Source organism: Silene latifolia, chromosome Y (genome assembly GCF_048544455.1).
Source record: "Silene latifolia isolate original U9 population chromosome Y, ASM4854445v1, whole genome shotgun sequence".
Lineage (NCBI taxonomy): Eukaryota > Viridiplantae > Streptophyta > Magnoliopsida > Caryophyllales > Caryophyllaceae > Silene > Silene latifolia.
Genome location: NC_133538.1, coordinates 97,433,909 through 97,454,148, shown reverse-complemented (window position 1 = coordinate 97,454,148; position 20,240 = coordinate 97,433,909). Strand labels below are relative to the sequence as shown.

General features: G+C 40.0%; 1 long non-coding RNA gene across 3 annotated transcripts; it reads right to left on the bottom strand.

The window, feature by feature from the left end:
- Positions 1–14,672: 14,672 nt before the first annotated feature.
- On the bottom strand, positions 14,673–18,894 carry LOC141627025 (uncharacterized). 3 transcript variants are annotated; one of them, XR_012536587.1, is made up of 4 exons: positions 18,647–18,894; positions 16,435–16,572; positions 15,581–16,142; positions 14,673–14,993 (listed from the first exon to the last, which is right to left on the bottom strand). It is a non-coding gene; the product is annotated as an uncharacterized LOC141627025 (long non-coding RNA). The 3 variants fall into 3 exon arrangements; XR_012536586.1 differs by having other exon boundaries at positions 15,581–15,747; XR_012536588.1 differs by having other exon boundaries at positions 15,581–15,733.
- Positions 18,895–20,240: the final 1,346 nt, after the last annotated feature.

Below are 20,240 nucleotides of genomic sequence, written 5' to 3'. Positions count from 1 at the left end.
GTTGTAAGGCTCGACCTCTCCCTCGGGGACGAAGTAGCCATTGAGACTCAAGTGATAGGGGCGTAGGGCGACTCCGTGCTTTTTGTGTTTCCTTTCTAGGAGTCCCATTTCCTAGATGTCATCGTTGGTTGGCTCATAGCCTAGCCCGAAGGGGATGTTGGGGACCTTGGCCTGTTTCATGGGAGGAAGGGTGCTCTTTAGCAGGTTGAGAGGTAGGCCCGGGAAATAACCTTGGCGTATGAAGATGTGATGCGGTTGACTGTGAGGTTTAAGAACGGGTCACAAGCAAAGGGCGTTGATTCATCGGCTAGGGCATTCACAGCTTGGAATCCCCATATTTCATTGTCGTCCTCCTCAATGACTTGAGCGGCTATTCCGTTTTTCATAATAGCCTTGATCAGGGATGCAGGAATTGTGATTGTTTTCCCGTTGATAGGGACCCTTTTTTTTTTATGAAGGGTTGAAGTGACGGCCTTGGCCGCATGAATCCAGGGGCGTCCTGAAAACTGGCTTGTCTTTCAAGGGGTCATGTGGTAATGGTCAAGGTGATGAGCCCTGCGACCTTACGACGAGTGTCGTCATAGGCGCGTACTCCTTGGTTAGTTGAGCCAAAGTATGCTTCTTTGATACCCAGTTGGTGAGCCGTCTTGAGGGGAATGACGTTGACCGCAGATCCGTCATCTACTAGGACCATAGGCACTTTCTTCTTCAGGCACTGCACAATGATGTATAACGCCAGGTTATGGTTGGCTCCGAACGGAGGGATATCTTCGTCGAAGAAGATGACCGGGTTGTTCAGGTCAGGGACTTCCCTGGTCATGTGTGCTATGTGATACCCCTCGATGAGGCATCAAAAGAACTATTAAATCTAGGTGGAAAATACGATATTTTTAAAACCTTTAAAAGTTTAAAGTTCATAAACCACCATAAGTGATCAAATGAAAATGAAAAGAAAGATAATTAAGTTTTACAATTAAAAACAAAGTGCGTTGGGGAAAAGATATCCCACGAATAAGCGCAAGTCTAAAGATAGGTGAGTCTAAGAAAATGATAACTAAAGTCCAAGGGTCAACGTTCTCGCTAGCACACACGTCTTCCCCATAATCTGCATCACAAACCTGTCATTCATGTAAACATGAACGCCACAGTCAGTGGGGAGTAACTCAGGGTTCTCCCAGCCACAATATGTCAAAATAGAAGTAAGCAAGAACTTAACTAAACATATTGATCATACATCATACTTGAATAATAATGAACAAGGGGATATGAACGATAATCATAATGAGATAGGCATATTACATTCATGATGAGATAAGCATATTGTAACACTACGGATTTTCCTTGGTGACTACTCGACCGAGTAGAGCCTACTCGGCCGAGTAGTGCTCTGGTTGTGTGTTATTTTGGTTCTGCCGAGGAATACTCGGCCGAGTATAGTGAATACTCGACCGAGTATTGGACACTCGGCCGAGTATGCACTTACTCGACCGAGTGTCCGGTTTGGCGGAGTGTTATTTCGACGGTTTGATTAGGGAATGTTTAGGGTATTTTATACAACCGCGTCAGTTTCTAATATCATTTCAAAAGCTTTATCATTTCTACGTTAACCTAATCACACCCAAATCATTCCCTAATCCTTCTCTTAAGCATTTCGTAGCGTCATTGTGTGGATAATCGTCGTGGTTCTTGCGTATAAGTTCTCGTTACTCGTTGGTAAGTTCTATCTTCGTGATTATTTGTACTTTTGTGAGTTACTGTACATTTATATGAGAAGAAGATTTTGGGAATTGTACAAAGTGTAATCGTGTTGCATGATCATTGTATAGGAGAAGACTTCGTAGAGGACCCTTTTTTATTGTTCGTGTTGCATACTGCTGTTGATTGCTAAGGTAGGGTTTCCCTACTCAGTTTACTGTGCTTTACATGACATGTTGTTGTAATTATCGTTGTTTGTTGATCATCGTAGAATGGAGGTTTTGTGTGGTGTTGGTGTGAGGGGATTGGGATGGCGTGATGTCATGTGATTGTGATTGTGGTGGAGTCACTTGCGGGAGTGGCTTCACACCCTAGTTCGCCCTCCGTGGAACCCGCCACGGGAGGGGATGTGCACATTAAGGGACAGGGATCGATGTCGCTCGTTGAAGAGCTGGACTAGGTGGGATCGGCTGCGGTCACCCACTGGCGGCGAGGATTACCTGTTGCGATGGGTAATCTGGCAGGGCTACACACTTTGGTGTGTAGTCGGTTACTATGTGAGCTTGGATGTTTGGGAATTGGTGATGATCAGATGATTATTGCATTTATTTGTATTGTTTGTTGAGTAATACTGACCCCGTTGTTATTTGTGGAATCTGCGGTGATCCATTCGGGGATGGTGAGCAGGCTTGACAGGTTTTGCTAGTGAGAGCTTGGGGATTGTCTTGGGAGATTTGCCACCACGAGTCATAGCATCACCGTCTGAGTCTTAGTGGATTTTCCTTTAATGTTAAGACTTTACAGTTGTATTTTGTTAAACAGTATTTGGTTTTGGATATTGTAAGCTTTACATTTCACAGTACTTTAATAATAGTGCTCAATTCAGACGCTTTTGGTATGTACTAACCTCGAGCAACCGAGATGGTAACGCACTTTCATGGTAGGGTGGTCCTGGTAAGGCACCTTGGTATGAGGGGGTGTTACAAAGTGGTATCAGAGCCGAAGATTCCGGCACCTATACAAATGAATTTAATGAACCTAGGGAGTCTAAATAAAATGAACCCGGGGAGACTTGTTTGGAGCTACCGCAAAGACTCGGGAGACGTCCCGGAGTCGCACATTGGCCCTCTTTTTACATCGACTCGAGCCGGTAACATGGGGAGTGTGATGAGAACTAGGCTTTGTATGTGCACGTATGTGAAGATGCATGTTGGTAAAAGTCGATAGTTGCAAATATGTGTGTTGAAGTTCTTAATTGTTGTGATGGGAAGAGTGGTAGATGATACGGGTTGTGATTTCAATGTTGGATTTAGCATATGTGCAAATTGGATGCTGATATGGATACAATATGGTATTAAAGTTTTAATATATGAATTGCATGCTGACGTGATTATAACATGGTTTTTAAGTCCTTACGTATTTGCTGCGGAATAGTGAGCATGATAGGAGAATCGTAATCTGTAAACCTGTTTATAGCGTAACTCGGCCGAGCAGGGCCGGTACTCGACCGAGTATAGAGTACTCGGCCGAGTAGCCAAGAATTCGACCGAGTGTTGTTTGATGGAAAGTAGCAGACGCTACTGTTTGTGATAACTCGACCGAGTATGAATGTATACTCGACCGAGTAGTGTTCACTCGGCCGAGTGTTGTTACACTCGACCGAGTGTTGTTTTTGTGTTTTGACGTTTGCCTCTGGAGTCGATACTCGACCGAGTATCTGGGAGGATACTCGACCGAGTTATCTTTACTCGACCGAGTATGATGTATACTCGGCCGAGTGTTCTTATGGCGGAAGAGTGTTAAATTTTGAGCATGTGTTTACGTTTCTTTCATTCTTATCAGCTCAAAATGCCGCCCAAAAGAACTCCCGCGCAGATCCAAGATTCAGAGATGACTCTTGATGAGGTTGCTCGCATGATTGAGCAACAAGAGGCTCTCCTTGAAGCTCTCAAAAATGTGGGAAAAGGGAACGAGAAGACGATGGATGCAACCCAGCTTATCATCAACATTGCTCGTTTCCACCCTCCCACATATGACGGGGTAGGTGAACCAAAGCTGCTCGAGAAGTGGCACCGTGAGATTGAAGCTCTCATGGAAATGGTTAAGTGCTCCGAGGACATGATTGTTGAGCAGGTAGTGTACTACCTAAGAGGGGAAGCGGCAGTTTGGTGGCAGAATGTCAAGGATGATGTTAGAGCTTACTACCGGGCGGAAGGGGCTATTCCGTGGTCCCGGGTTGAAGAGTGCTATGAGAGAGCGATTTGTGCCGGAGCATATCCGACACAAGATGAGATCCGACTTTGATTCCTTCACCATGACCGAGGAGATGACCATCACGATTACTATCATCGGTTTTTGGAGCTATCTCGTTATGTGGAAGATATGCAGCTCGGGCAAAGAGGTTTGGCTCTCCGTTTTGAGAGGGGTTTGTCTGCTAAGATCGTGAGTCGTATCGGGCCGAGGTTGCTACGACCTCAAAGAAGTGTATCCGAGAGCGGGTCAAGTGAGAGAATGGTGGATCTCTCAAGGGAGATCGAGGAGAGGATCTTTCTGAGAAAGAGGAAGGCCGATAGTGGGAACAACAATCAAGCAAACAAACAAGAAAGGGAATTTCAACCATGCTAAGGCTTTTTGTAGTGGAGTGGTTTCTCCGGGAGGTTCTCGTGGTGGGTAAAGAATGGGGGTCGGACTGTAAGTGACAACACCAACCTTACGTGTTTCAACTGTGGTGGGATAGGTCACAAAAGGCGGGAATGCACGAGCTACAAGCCCGGCAATGGTTCAGGAGCTCGATCAGGAAATTTTTCTCAGGGGCCGACTCAGAGTTTTGCTAGCAACCGACCGGGAGGTTCATGGGGCAACAGAGGTGGACAGGGTAACCAGGGCGGTTACAACCGCGGTGGTGGTGGATCTTATCAGCGCCAAAATAACAGCGTCACCCAGGATTCGACAGCTAAGCCAAGTACCTCCAATGCGTCAGTTCAGGGTGGAGGACAGAAAAATAGTGGAAAACTCTTCATGATGGACAAGCAGGAAGCACAAGATGATGCTCATGTAGTTACCGGTACCTTTCTTGTTAATAATGTACCGTCCTTTGTTTTGTTTGATTCCGGGGCTACACATTCTTTTGTGTCTAAAAGTCATCATCTTGTGTCTATGGGTTTGGGAAAGTTTGAGGTTGTAAAAGATGATGAGTTCATACCTTCTGGGAGTCGTGTCGTGTCTCAAGTTATATAAGGGTATATCTATGGTGATTGGAGGGGTAGATTTACCAGTAGACCTGTTAGAGTTTCCTAAGGATGGGTTTGAGGTGATTGTCGGGATGGATTGGCTAGGTAAGTATGATGCCAGGATAGATTGTAGACAAAAGAGAGTGTCTTTAAAGGGTCCCAAGGGTGTTAGGGTGTCCTATAGAGGGTTTGTGGTAAAGCCTAAGTGTAGGTTTATAGCAGTTATGACCTTAAAGTAATGTTTAAGGAAGAAGTGTCCCTTAATTCTTTGTCATGTGAGAGATCACCGAGTAGAGCCGCCGACAGCTTCTGAGATTTCCGTGGTGAAAGAATTCGAGGATGTCTTTCCTGAGGAAATACCGAGTTTGCCTCCCAAGAGGGATGTCGATTTCAGCGTGGAGCTTAAGCCGGGAACGGGTCCTATATCTAAAGCACCTTATCGTATGGCACCTAAAGAGTTGGCTGAGTTGAAGAAGCAGATACATGAGTTGTTAGGCAAGGGTTATATCAGGCCTAGTGTGTCACCGTGGGGAGCTCCAGTTCTTTTTGTAAAGAAGAAAGATGGGAGTATGAGACTGTGCATTGATTACAGAGAGCTCAATCGGGTCACAGTGAAGAATAAGTATCCGTTGCCGAGGATTGATGATTTGTTCGATCAGCTAAGTGGAGCTGGTGTGTTCTCTAAGATTAATCTGAGGTCAGGGTATCATTAGCTGAGGATAGCAGATGAGGATATTCCTAAAACAGCATTCCGATCTCGTTATGGTCACTACGAGTACGTGGTGATGCCTTTTGGGTTGACCAATGCGCCAGCAGCTTTTATGGATTTGATGAACCGGATCTTCACACCGTTTTTGGATAGGTTTGTTGTTGTTTTCATAGACGATATCTTAGTTTATTCTAAGACTAAGGAAGAGCATGAAGAGCACTTGAGGATAGTTCTGCAGACTTTGAGAGAAAATCAGCTTTATGCCAAGTTATCCAAGTGTGAGTTATGGTTAGAGGAAGTGGCTTTTCTGGGCCATGTAATATCTAAGAAGGGGGTATCTGTGGATCCTAGTAAGATTGAGGTCGTTACCAAGTGGGAATCGCCGAAGAATGTTGCTGAGATTCGGAGTTTCTTAGGCCTTGCCGGCTACTACAGGAGATTTGTGAAAGATTTCTCTACCATAGCGCGGCCTATGACATCCTTGATGATGAAGGAAGTTAGATTCGTTTGGGATGAGAGTTGTGAAACGGCGTTTCAGACCTTAAAGGAACGCTTGACCACAACTCCTATCCTAGCCTTGCCAGAGGGTTGTGAGAACTTTGAGGTCTATACCGACGCTTCGAAGAACGGTCTCGGTTGTGTCTTGATGCAGGAAGGGAGAGTGATAGCCTATGCTTCGAGGCAGCTAAAGCAATATGAGGAGAACTACCCTACTCATGATCTGGAGCTGGGTGCAGTTGTGTTCGCTCTTAAGATTTGGAGGCACTACCTTTATGGCACAACTTTTAAGGTGTTCTCTGATCATAAGAGTTTAAAGTATATCTACACGCAGAAGGAGCTTAACATGCGACAGAGATGGTGGATGGAGCTGATTGGAGATTATGATATGGAAATCATCTATCACGAGGGTAAAGCTAATGTTGTTGCAGATGCATTGAGCAGGAAGAGCGTTCATTCGCTATGTACAGCTATGTCCTTGCTGAAGTTGAGAGATGAGATGTCTAGTTTGGGGATCTTTATGATTCGAGAGGGGGATACCATCGGGGATTTGACGATCGAGCCAGAGTTGTATGAAAACATCAAAAGTAAGCAAGAGCTTGATCCTAAGATCCAGGAGTGGAAGTCTAAGGTAGAGAGTGGAGCGACTTCCGGGTTCTCTATACATCCGGATGGGAGTGTTCGTTTTGATGGGAGATGGTGTGTTCTGACGATGCGAGTTACGGAGAATGATCTTGTCGAGGCTCATTGCACTCCTTATTCAGTTCACCCGGGTGGTGACAAGCTTTGAGAGACCTTAAGAAGACTTTTTGGTGGCCGAACATAAAGAGGGATGTAGCTGAGTTTGTGGCTAGATGTTTGACCCGCCAAAGGGTCAAAGGTGAACAAAGGAGATCCTGTGGTAAGATTCGGTCTTTGACAAAGTGCCCGAGTGGAAGTGAGAGTCGATCTCCATGGACTTCATTGTGGGACTACCTAGGTCACAACAAGGTAACAATATGATTTGGGTGATTGTGGATCGGCTAACCAAGTCAGCCCATTTCGTTCCCATGAAGGATACTTGGTCTAAGATGCAGCTGGCATTGGGTTACAGAAAGCATGTGGTTCGGTTACATGGTATTCCGAAAGATATCGTTTCTGATCGTGATGCGAGGTTCATATCAAAGTTTTGGCAAGAACTGCAAGAGTTGATGGGTACAACGTTGAAAATGAGTACAGCTTTTCATCCGGCAACCGATGGTCAGACAGAACGGACCATCAAGACCTTAGAAGACATGTTAAGGGCATGTGTTATGGACTTTGGGGGCAGTTGGGAAGACAGACTTGATTTAATCGAGTTTTCATACAATAATAGTTATCATACAAGCATTGGGATGGCACCTTTTGAAGCTTTGTATGGCCGAAAATGCCGAAGTCCAGTTTGTTGGGATGATAGCTCCGAGGCAGTGGTGTTAGGGCCACAAATGGTTCAAGATATGGTTCAGCAGATTCAGTTGATTCGCCAAAAGATGAGAGCAGCTCAAGATCGCCAGAAGAGCTACGCCGATTTACACCGCAGGGACATTGAGTTTGCCGTAGGTGACAAGGTTCTTTTGAAAGTGTCACCTATGCGAGGTGTTATGAGGTTTGGGAAAAAGGGTAAGCTAAGCCAAAAGTTTATAGGTCCTTATGAAATTTTGGACCGTGTTGGCGAGGTAGCCTACAGGTTAGCTTTACCACTTGCTTTGGATAGAGTGCACAATGTTTTTCATGTATCTCAACTCCGGAAGTATGTGAGTGATCCGTCGCATATCCTCGAGATGGAGAACATCGAACTTGATGAATCCTTGTCCTATGCCGAGATTCCTAAGGAGATTCTTGATCGCAAGGTTCGTAAGACCCGGAATGGTGAGATGGTCTTACTCAAGGTCCTTTGGTCTAATCATAATGTGGAGGAAGCCACATGGGAACCTGAGGAAGCTATGCGAGAACGTTTTCCTAACCTTTTTGATCAGGTATGTTTGGTTACGGGGACGTAACCGTTGTCTTTTTAGAGGGGTAGAAGATGGTCGCGATGGTGTTTTGTTTTGTTTTTCTTTGTTTGGTTCGAGTCGGGAGATGATTTTGTGGTAACTTGTTGTGATGCTTGTATAGTTCCATGGAGTTGTCTCATGTAATTGTTATAGTCTTGTGACGTAGTGTTATGCTTGCTTGTGTAGTAGAGTGTGAACTTCGGGACGAAGTTCTTTTTAGGGGGAAAGATTGTAACACTACGGATTTTCCTTGGTGACTACTCGACCGAGTAGAGCCTACTCGGCCGAGTAGTGCTCTAGTTGTGTGTTATTTTGGTTCGGCCGAGGAATACTCGGCCGAGTATAGTGAATACTCGACCGAGTATTGGACACTCGGCCGAGTATGCACTTACTCGACCGAGTGTCCGGTTTGGCGGAGTGTTATTTCGACGGTTTGATTAGGGAATGTTTAGGGTATTTTATACAACCGCGTCAGTTTCTAATATCATTTCAAAAGCTTTATCATTTCTACGTTAACCTAATCACACCCAAATTATTCCCTAATCCTTCTCTTAAGCATTTCGTAGCATCATTGTGTGGATAATCGTCGTGGTTCTTGCGTATAAGTTCTCGTTGCACTGTTGGTAAGTTCTATCTTCGTGATTATTTGTACTTTTGTGAGTTACTGTACATTTATATGAGAAGAAGATTTTGGGAATTGTACAAAGTGTAATCGTATTGCATGATCATTGTATAGAAGAAGACTTCGTAGAGGAGCCTTTTTGATTGTTCGTGTTGCATCTCTTTGTTGATTGCTAAGGTAGGGTTTCCTACTCGGTTCTTGTGCTTTACATGACATGTTGTTGTAATTATCGTTGTCTGTTGATCATCGTAGAATGGAGGTTTTTGTGACTGTGTTGGTGTGAGGGGATTGGGATGACTGTGATGTCATGTGATTGTGATTGTGGTGGAGTCACTTGCGGGAGCGGCTTCACACCCTAGTTCACCCTCCGTGGAACCCGCCACGGGAGGGGATGTGCACATTAAGGGACAGGGATCGATGTCGCTCGTTGAAGAGCTGGACTAGGTGGGATCGGCTGCGGTCACCCACTGGCGGCGAGGATTACCTGTTGCGATAGGTAATCTGGCAGGGCTACACACTTTGGTGTGTAGTCGGTTACTCTGTGAGCTTGGATGTTTGGGAATTGGTGATGATCAGACGATTATTGCATTTGTTTGTATTGTTTGTTGAGTAATACTGACCCCGTTGTTATTTGTGGAATCTGCGGTGATCCATTCGGGGATGGTGAGCAGGCATGACAGGTTTTGCTAGTGAGAGCTTGGGGATTGTCTTGGGAGATTTGCCACCACGAGTCATAGCATCACCGTCTGAGTCTTAGTGGATTTTCCTTTAATGTTAAGACTTTACAGTTGTATTTTGTTAAACAGTATTTGGTTTTGGATATTGTAAGCTTTACATTTCACAGTACTTTAATAATAGTGCTCAATTTAGACGCTTTTGGTATGTACTAACCTCGGGCAACCGAGATGGTAACGCACTTTCATGGTAGGGTGGTCCTGGTAAGGCACCTTAGTATGAGGGGGTGTTACACATATTACATTCATAATGAGATAGGCATGGTACATTATATTAAATATGCATTCAAGGGAGTAGAATAACTAAGTCAACCAATTTCATATTAACTCGACTCAACTATTCATGTGAGATAATTAAAATAATATGGAAGACACGAATACGGTCGTTTAGATAAAAACACGCATTTCAAGGAAATATAACATAGATATTAGGTTCGTCATCGAATCATATGAATAAGATAAATAAAGGATCAATTAAATAGAAAATACATGGATGGAAACCATAGCCATTACTTTGAAAATCTCTTAACAAACATTGCACGCGACGTGGCTACCAATGTCGCATTCATACTTATGGCTTGCATCTCACCATAAGAAGGGATAGGAACATCGATCCCGGCGATCATATTGCAACTAGAGGCTTGCATCTCACCTCTATTATCCGATAGGACCAAGACTCTCACAAACAATCATAGGAGACATGAACTCTCGTATATAAGGACACGCCAATGACCGTAAACATGCGAGACATTTACGTAGCATGGACTCACAAGACAAACCCCTAGACTCCAACCTCCTGGTAGGACGACGATCATAATACAGTCCTAGTCTAAATCTAGCCAGACTCTCGGGATGGGCAACAACCAATTCGACATGCGGTGACCTATCCGCATCCAAGACTCGATCCATGACACCTAACCGTGCCCCAAGGTCGAGTAACCCCAAATCGGAACCATGGTACCTAACCGTACCCCAAGGTCTGAACAGGCGGAAGGATAACCTAACTCCGAAATAATGGCACCTAACCGTGACCCAAGGTCTGCAAGGGTAGAATAAGGAATGTCAAGTCGTCACACAATGTAAACCGTCACACTCGGGTCACAAATACGAGTAACAATGATTATATAAACGTGACGTAAACAATTCATGTGAAGCATGCATAATAATGAGAGTATAACACATATCAAGTTCTCCTATGATAAAAGAGTGTCAACACACCATACACAAGCATTAGAAACAAGTTTGAGATGCTTACCCAATAAGAAACATAAAACCCAATCTATAACAACAAGTTTAGTACTCGACTACAACAAGGGTCAACTTCAAACGGTAATAACTCAATTTCTAGACATGATAATGAGATCAAAAAAGCTGGAGGTGATACCTTATCCTCTTACAGTTCTAACGGTAGGTCATAAGCCTCAAACAAACAAGTAACGAAGAAGTTATGGTCATTTTACGAAAACTGGTCCAGGCTGTGGCGCAGCCTGCGCAAATCACTTATTTGCACGACACAACAAATTCATCTTCATCCCCAAATTAATTTTTTATCATGCCATTACCATCCCAATTGTACCATATATTACCCAAGTAACTTCATGCAAGTATTAAGGGTGAAATAAAAGCATAAAAGAGGGATTAAAACACAAGGTTCGATTCAAATTCAAACAATTCCAAACTAACAACTTCATGACATAATTAAACACAATTATTAGGCATGAATAAGACGGTTTCTTTACTAATTCATCCATGTATACAAAAGACTAGAAACTTCTTCAAACCACAAAGAGAGATTCCACACAAAACTCATTCAACAACAAACAAGTAAAAACATGTAAACAATCTAACTTTAACACACATGTGAACAAACTATAACATATATAAACACCCAAATTGACATAATGTCGAGTAACCCATCACCGTTACCTTTTTGCACTTAAATCCACAATAGACTCGTCTACCTTTAAAGAATCCACTTCCGGGTTAAATAATCTTTTTCCTAAACATAAGAAAACACAAATTAAGACTAAGAATCGAAATTAGAAAAGGGTACCGGATGTAATATGGGTCAACAGCCCTAAATAAGGGGGAAAGTCGGTTCTTTTATTACCTAGAAAGATGGAGAGAGATGAGAGGAAGAGATAGACGCGAAAATCACTTGATTCGGATAACAATTGAGCAAGTTATGAAGTTTTGAAGATTTGTAAGAGAAGGGTGTAAAATGGTGTTTGTTGTTGAAGGTATGCTGAAATTTTGAGGAAGAAGGTGTGTTCTAGGGTTTCCTTCATGATTTTTACGAGGAGGAAAGAGTAGTATGTGAGCCCATTAGTCATACTAGGCCCAAAGTGCAAGATTGAGTCGATATACACAAGAATTTACGTCTCAAGCCCACTACAACTCAAGACGGAAAATATTAGTATTATTATCCGACCAAAATATTTATTTTTATATAACTTAAGCTTTAAAAATATAATATTTATAAAAATCATGTTTAATAATGAAATTAATTTAAATTAAATAATTTAAAATATAAATAAGACAGTAGATGGTTAATTAAATTATAAATGTCAAAATGGAAAATTCGCGGGTGTTACAATCACCCCATCTTTTAAAAAGTTTCGTCCTCGAAACTTGAAAATAGAAATGAAATGTCATATAAAAATAAAACCGGAATTTTGAAATCGGTAACCAAAACATTAAAAGGTTACTTATCGTAAGAATCAAAATCCCTTCAAAAGTTTCAAATAAAATTTTCCGACAGGACCAGATTCTCATCAAAGGAACGGACCTGCTCTCGTTGCGCATTCAAGAACATTACATTCCAAATCAAAGATATGGTCAAAAGCAAATCATTTGTATAAATCGAAAATCAAAGTACTTTCAAAAACATTAATGAAGGGTTTTCAAAAGTATAAGTCTCATTCATGGAACGGAATTGCCCTTATCGTGCACACACGAACGCTAACTTTCCAAGTCAAAGACAAATTTAAAACACAAATCATTCGCCGACAAGCGTAAAACAAGTTATTAAACGTCTCTAACAACGAATTCTAACATCCGATCAAGCGTCAAAATCAAAAGAAACAGGTAATTCACTCAAATTTTCTTTTGCAAAAGCCAAAATAGAGATAGATGTTTCACATTTAAACTCGAAAGGGAGTCAAATTTCTGAAAATGTAATATTAAACTTTGACAAAAGGTCATAAATAGAAAGTAAATAGAAATTGGATAAAATTTAAAGAAATCACAGGTTTAGCAACTCGAAATCACGATAAGGAAGTCTATACTCAAAGAACAAATAGGGAATTGAATCAAATTTGCAATTTTTTTTTTTCAAAATTTTAGAATAGGTAAGGTTTGCAATAGTAACATAAACTTCTAACAACGAATCAAAACTGGTAGCTTGAAAATTTAGAAGTTGTACAAAAAGGAAGGTAACTTAGATAGCATAAAACCAAAGTACGTTAAGAGGGTTCAAACTTAACCAACAAGAGAGCTATGATGAACTTCCTAGGGTAAGAATTGAAGACAAATCAATAAAAATTTCAAAGGTAGAGTTTTTATAGGTCACTAGCATCCAACTTAAGGGAGGAGCAAGATGAAGCGAGGAAGAGAGGTATGAACGATAACGCTTATGGCCAAAGAGGAAGGGGAATTAGACAACAAGGAAACGCCAGGTACTCAAACCTCAAACAACAACATCATCCTAAACGGTCCCAAAAACTTTCTAACAACAAAACTCATAACCACAACACTCCCAAGGATTTCCTCAAATCACTTATGTTACTTCACCCTAAGCAATTCCATGAAACAAGGCACTCCACTATGAGTGTAATCTCTTCACTCCAAATCCTCAAACATCCACAAATAACTTCCATAAGATCAAAGTCAAGGTTTCCAACAAAGCTATACTCATATCCAACTAGTGTCCACCATGAGTTTCTCAAAATGGTAAAATCCTCAATCAAGGGTTCTAATTCCAATCTCTAAATTCCCATAGAGGATTCCTTAATTATTCCACAAGGTTCCCCTATAAGGCAAGGTAGTAACATGTCAACTCAAAGTCTTCTTTCATGAAGTTCATCCTACTACACATTCTTTTGAGAAATATGCATAATCACCCAAGTTTGAAAAATCAATTTGATATCGAGTCCTAATCTCCCTTTACTTATTACGGATTCCCAAATGCCGAACTACACTCAACTACAGCGTCATCCCATCATATCAAGTACTCAATACCACCACAAAGTTTATAAAACTATAGGGTTAACAAATACTTCTCAATACTAAGTCTCTCTCAACTGAAGAACTCTCAAGGGTCAATTAATATCAATCACATCACCAATCCATTATGGTCATCAACATCCCAAGGAGTATTCTTTCAAATCTGACATCCTAGAACTTTACTTACCAACAAGTCCTCAAGAAACAAGATCTTAGTTGTAACAACGCCTTACCACCTCATATTTCCCTCATTCTAATACCAAAGATTGAAACTATGTCCTTTAACTTAACAATTGGCGTCAACCATACTATTATCCTTTCTACCTACTAAAATAAGCGCTAAGACTTCCCAACAACGTAGTTTAGTCTCACTCTGATACCATGCCTCATATAGTAAACAAGATCATTCACTTAGACCAAATAATAATCCCACAATTAGCATTTCTCATATGGTAACATCTACGTTATCAAACTCTCATGTCTAAAGTGATTACGAAAGCCAATCATAATCTCAACTTACTTGGTCAATCCTACCTCCTCAAATCCACCATTCAATCACTACTACAAAAATGGACAAAGAGAACGGTTAAAAACCGTCCTTAAATCCTAAACAAACCGTCCTTAATTCACCCGTCCTCGTTGCCTAAGAGCACGGTTAGCCAAAAGTCAAACCGTCCTCTTTTGTATTTAATAAGAGGACGGTTGTATTCTTGAACCGTCTTCTTTGTATAAACTAAGTGGACGGTTCCTTGTTTCAACCGTCATGTTTTGGATACATGGCGCGCCTCTTTTGTGCACCATCTTCACGACGCTTTCTTAAGCAACCGTCTTCTTTACAATTTTTCTAAAATCAATTTGGCGCGAATTTATGAATATATCCCGCACATTTTTGGCCCAAATCAATGCTCTTTCACCACTGGCTAGATTTTTGAAAAACAAATTGTTCCATTCATACACTATACGCCAATAGTCGTATAGCTCAAATATATTTTGCTTCATTTGAGTAAAGTCCAGCGGATCATACATTTATAATCTAAACCCAACTAAAATGGTAAAAGTTTCAACCTCCAAAATATAAACTATCGACAATTGATCGTTTAACACAAGCACTAAACTAACACCTAACACGAGTTCTTCCATCCAAGCGTTCGGCCTAAGTACTTTAAACGTTATCATCAAATACTTTCGCCTTAAACTGCAATTGCATATCTAGCCCAAATGTTCCGCACCTCAGCCATTTGCTCAACGAAGTGGGGCTTTAATCATGAACTGCATACAAAGTAACCAAAATCCACAATTACAATTATATACGTATCATCACGTGTAAGTAATATAAATTGAAGCAAATAATTGAAACAAAAGAAAGCAAGGACATAAGGTAGGAATAATATTAATATATCGTCCTCTGATGATCTCCAACATACAATTTACAAACACTCACTTTGTCTAATAATTGAGCATATCTCAGGGCGATTATGGGGTATCAGACAGTTGGGGATGGTCATTATCCAACCTTAGGTAGCCATCAAGGCCTTGATTCCTAAATCCCACTTATGAAAAAGTGTACACTGCCTGTTTTAGATCTCAGTTTGACTTAGATCTCCACTTGAGACTAGCCTGATCATGAAATGCAGTAAATCACTACCAACACTACCGTACCCAAAAACAATGAAAAGACAAATAATAGATATACTCTACTGCAGTTTGACATTGACATTGGAGCTAAAGACAGAAAAAAAATGCAATTCTACAGGATTTTCAAGGGAGAAGCAAATATGCCCCTCTATAAGCGGAAGATTACCTATACCTAGAAAACATTTATTTAACAGTATATTAAGGACTCGAAATGAACTTACCTCATTAGGACTATGAATATGACGTTGTGGCGATCACATAGGGAGGCCCCGTGAACGAAACCAAATTCCCCTTTACTTGACATGTACACCAACCCCAAAATCCACCATCTTTATCAATTTTCCTGGCAACGATAATCTACAATTTTTCCAAGCCTACACATTTCAAACTAACCATAATTTCAAAGTATGTCATCTATTCAATACGTGTATTACAGGAATATTAAAAATTAAAATAGCAAAATAGCCGGAAAGAAGTGTAGTCGAGTTGAATCTTGCATGCATAAACATACCAAAAGCCCAAATATCAATATAAGAGAGTGAAAACTGCTAACACAGAAGGCTAAGCTGGTTGATTTTATAGTGGTCCCAATGAAAATACGAGTACGCACAAGGACTTTTCACATGAAACTATGTATGAAAAAAAGAACATCATACCTAAAAGTAATCATATAAAAAACTGACCATCATACCATCAAATAACTGCCAATTTAAATTAATCATTTCAAAGACGTGAGATCGAACAGAATAAAGGTTAAACGTCGGCACATTTCCAAGCCCAAGCCTGCACATTTAAAATTAATCATAATTTCAAAATATATCATTGTGGCTGTACAAGAGGGCTGGTGGCAGTCAGCAAAGACGTGAGATGAGAGAGGATAAAGGTTAACTGTCAGTACAAATGTTAGTTTTATGTTAGTTTTATGGTTGATGCTTAACAATAATAATATAATGACAGAAATTGCTTAATCTTCACTGATAAAATATTGACAGAAATCTGAAATTTGTTTATTCAGGACAGCACAAAGCAGATACATAAATATGATATAGAAGCAGAGATAATTTAATTTGACTACCTGTAGTGTGGGGATAAGAAACTTCAAAATGGTGGCCTCTGGAGGACGTTCAACCCCATCAGAGGGTGATTCCTCGCTAGATGGTTCACTTGCTTTGTCCTTATAGGATGGCTCGTCATGGGGCAACACTTCTTTTATCTATTCATGGAGCATAAACAAACAAGGTACTTTAAATAAGAAGAAGCAACAAATGACAAAATTAAATATCTGCTTTGGTATGTATGGGATAAATATAGTAGAGAGTCGCAGTGACAATGACAGTTTTGGAAAGTGACAGCCTTAAAACCACGGTCACAAGGAACACTTTACCGGCTTTTAGTACAAGACTGCATACAAACATACAACTGATTAGGCAGTTAAACATACTACCACGAATAAAGGCATAATTTAAGTGATGTATCGTATCATGTTCACTTACATCAGGACACTAACTCGTACTACAGAAAATCAGGAAAATAAAGTAAACTCGTTCACATCGACCATATCCATACAACCAGGAGATAATTTGAGTTTTAATTACATGTTTAAAATTTGAATGAGAATGGGAAAGGATGTTGCTATCCAGAAACATCTAAACCAGCAGTAGTATGGACTATGGCCTTACTACAATGATGGTAGCTTTGAAGAAGCTTTGGAATTTTACGAGAAGACAACTCTTTCGGAAATTGACAAGACTTAAATCCATGGTGACAAGGAACACTTTACCGGATACGCTACATGACACCAATGCTAAGCTACTCTCAATTATGACAATTGGTCTATGGCAAAGTAGTTTACGAGTTATATATCTCAAGTAGCTTATGTACAGCAAAACCTTGGAATCCATAGGGGGAAAGAAAACTGCAACTCACCATACCAAAAGTCATATAATCAGATGAATGCAACACAACCTTGACAATAAACTACAGTTTAACACCAGCCAGAATGAATGTCAAATCTCAGACTCGGCATTTAATTTTCTATTTGTACTACTGAAGTATCATCCACAATAAACCCAACAGTTATTAAAATAAAAACGGGAAGGGGATTTAAACTAACTAAGATTCCAGTCTTTTCCAAAACTTAAGAAAAATTTAATCATGCCAAAAACACGGGTTTAAGCAACCTTTTCCATTTAAGACTTTTTACCAAAAAATGGTGATTTACCATATCGTAAATTGGCGCCTTGAAGCATGGAAACACTGAAAGAAATTAACTTAGGCCTTTTGATGGCAATAGATTAAATAAGTACAAAAAATTATTTTTGTTCAAGAATGCCTACCAAGTACCAAAAATAAATTAATTCGTAAAAAAAGAGTTTTGTTTTGATAAGAGGAAAAGCAAAGCTTTGAAAAAGCATCATTACAAAAGATAAAGATCATTCTATTCTATTAAGCTTAAACCCCTCTTTTCTTTAATCGGGACTGCTCCTTAACATGCATGTTCAGTTCGGGGGAGCAAAAAAGCTCTGTAAGTTCTTTAAATAAGCAATGCTCGCTCTTTGCTCGCTGGGAGCGACTGAAGCGATATAAGGACCAAGGATTTAGCCTTAGAGCTAGTAAGCTAAGTGTTGGTTAAATGAGCAGGTAGCTGAGCTGGTGATTAAATTGCTGGCTGTTGGACGAGGATATTAAATTTCAGGGTTAGGTGTAAGACTCAGAGAGAAAAGCATCAACTATTCATTAGGAAGTTGACAGTATGATACAAGTGTATAGAAATTGTATACCTACCTTAGCATATGGAATGTAAGAGAGTTCAACAAGTCATTATGAAGTTGACATTGTGAAATACAAAGTAAACGAAAAATGTGTTAAATACAGATAAGTCGAATACAGCAAAAGAAGTCAAGTTTTTTCATTGGAAACAATAATTATACATCATCGGATTTAATGGGTTTGCGATAACTTGGCTCAATGAGACGACCCACAAAGAAAACAGTAGACGTTCCCAGATAACTTGTCTCATGACAATCTTACAATAAAACCGTCTTACGAAAGATCGAGCAGTAAGAAAGCTTGATAAATTCAGAAAGAACAACAATTGCACACATAAGAAGAAGCAGATTACGGCGATTGGGGACAGCAATATGTACGAAAAACGGAGAAGATTAAATGAAGAATACGATATGTAAAATTGATTCTATTATTCAATTATGGTGTTTATGAAATGAGCTTTTATTAAACGATATATAAGCAAAAAATTAACTTTGTATTAAGGGACGACACACACAGACCTCGGTATGGAGATGATAGAAGGCGATGATCGGTGGTGTTGCGTTAGGGGCTTAGGGCAATGATGAAGGAGAAAGTGTGGTGGTGTTTTGTGAGGCGCGGCGATGGTGGTAGCGTCAGGCGGTGATGGTGATGGTGGTTATGCTATTAGAATACTAGAAATCTAGAATGGAGAATAAGAGGGGAAAGCAAACGGCCGACGATGGAGTAGATAATGGGAACTGGGAATATGAATTTTCATCATCATTTATCACTATTAAAAAATAACTAGTTTTCAACCCGTGCAATATTTTGCACGGGTATGTTTTGAAGAACATTTATATAATAATTGACATTTAAAATATATTAATAAATTTACATGAATATTTTATACTCTATTTCATTTATAATAATAATAATAATAGGTAATTTTATTAGTATAACTATTTTTCCAGCAAAAGTTGTAGCGTAAAGTCCATTTGTATTTATATTATTCTTAGACCTTAGTTCCGTCCAAAATTTATTGCTTTAATACAGTCTATTTAAATAGACAATATATTTAGTTGTAATTATGGACTTTATAATTAATTATGTAATTAATTGCCTCAATGAAATTAATTTCTGTAAACAAAATCTTACGAAGTTAATTAGTATACAATTAATTATCGACTTTTATCGAATGTGTTTAATCGTGCGACATTTTATCAAATAAATGCATTTGTACACTAGCCGGCCCCACCACTAACTCAATTTCTGGAAAAAAAATAAAAATAAAACTTCACATTGATGACGTGGAAGCATGAAATTGCTTGAAATGCTTCTGGATTAATATAGAGAAGATAAGACGGTTCATGTAAATAACCGTCTTCTATATTAATAAGAGGACGGTTTTATTGACCAACCATACTTATTACTTTTATAATGAGGACGGGTCTTTTCATTAACCGTCCTATGCATGTGATCACTAATAGCGCCAAAATTAATCGGCTGAGATAAGACGGTTTCCTCCGAAACCGTACTCTATGAGGCGTCCTCGTAAATTGTAGTAGTGAATTTCATCCATTTTAAGTCAAGTACTAAGCACTAGTATCCCAAGCCTCGTCTGACTACACTTCCCGAGCCTTTCAGATCCCAAACATAAACAACAAGGCCAAGTTCTATACCCTTAGTAACAAATGCAACTCACACTTGACACACAGAATCCACCAATCAAGAATACTAACTTTATCAAGGATCTAGGTATAAGAACCATCAAAATGTCTCATCACACTACCTAAGTCTTTCTAACATAACAACCTCTCAAAACCAGGGTTAAGGCTCAAACACAACAATCTCCTCAGAAGTCAAATTTTCAACCAAGGTCAACACTCCTCAAAAGAAGGAGTACTATCCAATAGGCGTTAAGGCGGGATTAGCAAGGATCAAAGGACAAGTTATGAGAGTACAAGAGTAACTCCCTAGGAAAAGAAAAGAGAGTTTAGAAGAAGAAGAAAACATTAAGAAGTAAATAATAAGGCAAGATACACAAAGAATGAGAAACATCTTCGAGGAAGTAGAAGCATTCTTCAAAGTTGAACAAATCTTAAATTTCTGGCAATAGGCACCAAATCTTGATCT